Genomic DNA, 3336 nt, shown 5'->3' with positions numbered 1-3336 from the left:
TGTGTGTGTGTGTGTGTGTGTGTGTGTGTGTGTGTGTGTGTGTGTGTGTGTGTGTGTGTGTGTGTGCCTGTGTGTGTATGTATAGACCAATTCACATACACTCCGCTCACAAAAATATGATATATATGTGTATGAATGTGTGTTTGCGTACATGCGTGTGTGTGTGTGTGTGGTCTGTGTGTGTGTGTGTGTGTGTGAGTGTTTGTGTGTGCGTGTGTATTTATAATTTGAAATACCTATACATTATCACCAACATTCAAAACCATTTTTCTGCTATTTCCAAATCTGTGTATTTTATAAACTACTTGACTGACATATTCTTCCTTATGACAACTCTATTCAAGCAAGCAAATGCAGTTACTTCTCCCATAAACAATTACCATCATAGAGACTACATACGTATTTTGATTAGAAAATTGACCACGCCAATTTCAATCTTCAATTCACATTACTGTCCACATTTAATGCACTTTTCTTTTCACAAAACAGCGAAACTAAGCAGCTTTGCTAAAATGTCTAGTATCTATATATCGACAGAACTATAAAGGCGCTTTTGAAATAACAATTGCTTGAGGAACCAGCTTGTGGATGGACATCTTTGAGGTATGAGAAATTATTTTGTACGCATTGTTCCCAGCAATTTTAACACATCTTCGTCAACGTCACTTGCCGTCATTCAGTGATGGCAAATCTAGTTAAAACGAATAACTTTTCAGATCTTGACGTTATTAGTGTCACACACATTCTAGTTAAAGTAATTTTTCTATAATGGTTTTGCCTTCCTCTCAACTTCATTAGTTTTGCTATAGATTTTATGTTCGTTCTAGAATGCTGCTATAATGTAACAGTTGGTTTTGGTATTTCCACATCATAGTCTCTCTATCAATTCTCTCTCTCTCTCTCTCTCTCTCTCTCTCTCTCTCTCTCTCTCTCTCTCTCTCTCTCTCTCCCTCTCTCTCTTCCTCTCTCTCACTCTCTCAGTCGATCGCGTGATCAATTTTCACTTTCGTTCTCCCACTGTAAGTGAGGGTAAGTATCACTTGTTTTTCCTCGCGTCTTCATATATAGACCCATTTCCTTTCAAACATCACATGCATTTGCTACAACTCACACACCACTGAATCTTTCGTGCTCATGGATGAGCATGTGCAATTCAACTTAACAGAGCTTATAGATATTTTCAGTTGAAAAACTAACGAAAATAAAAGCAACTGAAATGAACAGATGAAGTGAACAGTATTTCATGCGTAGTGTGTGTACCTCAAATCACACTATACAAGTGTTTATAAATTCCTGTAAAAGCTGATAATGCTTCAGCCAAGGAGGTTCCTTTTCTGAATCGCAACGATAACTAAGCGTATAACCATATATTAGGATGAAAGCCATCTGATATTTGTTCAATAACAGTATATAACTCCAGCAAATAACTGACTTGTGGTGCCTTAGCTAATACGTTGCGAACAGTAATCAATACCTCCTGACAGAGTATGATTAAACGTAGCACGCTTGTAACAAATTTGAAAACACCTGGTAGACATGATTTTGCAAAGTCACGAGAGTAGCCTCCAGGTATGTGTAGAATAGTTTTGTCTCTACAGAGCCGGCACCGAATATATGAAGAAGTATCTTCAAGACTATATAGGTGGTAGAAATACCAAACTTCTCAGCAGCAAGACGATCAATACCAATCATGCTATGAGCAAAAGACCAAAGAGAATATTCATGGACATATTTCAAACATCTCTATGGTATTCATGTGGAGATGGCAGGCCGTGACTATCAAGTACGACAATAGGTTATAAAAGATGTTCATAACGTTATACTCTAGAAACCTTTGCATCACAAAAGATGATGCAATAATCTCAAATACGTTGGCGTTTTTAGCAGTGAAACGCAGCCTCATATTGAGAACGTTCTGTAGCAAATGAAAGAGTAGGGTATCTGGCGCAGTGGGGTAAAAAAAAAGCATATAGGTTGCGGCCGGTTCAAAGATGAAAATAAAGTTAGTAGTAGTAGTAGTAGTAGTAGTAGCAGCTATATGTGTGTGTGCGTGTGTGTGTGCGTGTGTGTGTGTGCATGTGTGTGTGTGTGTTTGTGTGCGTTTGTTTATGTTGCAAGATTCCTAATGTGAAAACGTGTTAAAACAGATATTGTATTTCGGGATGGTCATTTATTTTGCCAAAGAAACACACACACTGTATATTTGTTCTTTACTCGTTTATTACTGTTCTTATTTCTTTATTATTTTTATTTTAACTCATGTACATTGTACGCAAAATATTTCGTCACGTGTCTGTGACCTCTTCGTGTGTGCACTTGCGCCATGTACTCCACTCTGATAGTACATTGACCAACGATAAAATACTCTCCGACACCATCAACACAATTGTAAAATCAGACCCAGGAAAATGTTATGTTTCAATCTCCCTTGCTCTTTCATTGTTGATAATACTCTAGATAAAATCACTGGCCTTTTCTGTGATAGCGATGGACATTCTCCATGAAAATATTCTAGATTTGTGGTTCTAATTTAAAAAGAAAGCATAATTTCAGGTTAACTACGCAAGGCATCCACCGGCAAACTGCAACAGTAAGAACAGAACAAATATACTTGCACACTAAATCGAGCACGCAATATTAGTTCATTCGTGTACAAAGATAAGGTCACCTCTATTCCACCACATAAAACAACCGACAGAAATCATTAAAACAAATACTGTGCACGTGACTTCGAAAATTCATTTTCCAATCTTTCCAAAGCTAGGAAGCTGCATCACGGATCTGAAAGTAATAGGTACACACAATTAATTGGGTTATTGTAGAGAAATTCATATTAGGCGTTAACGGATAAAAGTATGTAAAGATTGTGATAGTTAAAGAAAAATATCCATATTGGATTTTTTTTTTGGTTTCAAAAACCCCGTAATAGCCTTCTGAATTTGTGATAAAATATTTTAAAAAATTGTTGTCAAGAAATTGGAAGACGAACTCCTCAATAGTTTATCACAATTTAGATTGTCTCGGATTCGACTACACTTACAAGGAAACTTTTTTTTGTTCTTGCATTACAAAACTGCATTCAAAAATATTCTTCATGTAATTGATTATCACGTTTTTTTTCCCCCTAACAACTTCACGTGATTGATTCGCATTCTCTCCCGTGATAACAATGTAATACAAGCCTGAGCAATTTAGAGATTCTGCGACATACATTATATATAAGCATGTCCAATTACTGCAGCAACTGAAAAAGAAATTTTCAAAATGTAAAGAAACTCTCCTATAACTCTTACATTCATTGAATTATACTGAAACTCACTATATATATATATATAT

This window comes from Octopus bimaculoides, chromosome 4, assembly GCF_001194135.2.
Source record: "Octopus bimaculoides isolate UCB-OBI-ISO-001 chromosome 4, ASM119413v2, whole genome shotgun sequence".
Taxonomy (NCBI): domain Eukaryota; kingdom Metazoa; phylum Mollusca; class Cephalopoda; order Octopoda; family Octopodidae; genus Octopus; species Octopus bimaculoides.
The sequence above is the reverse complement of the archived record's forward strand: the minus strand, read 5'-3'. Positions refer to the sequence as shown.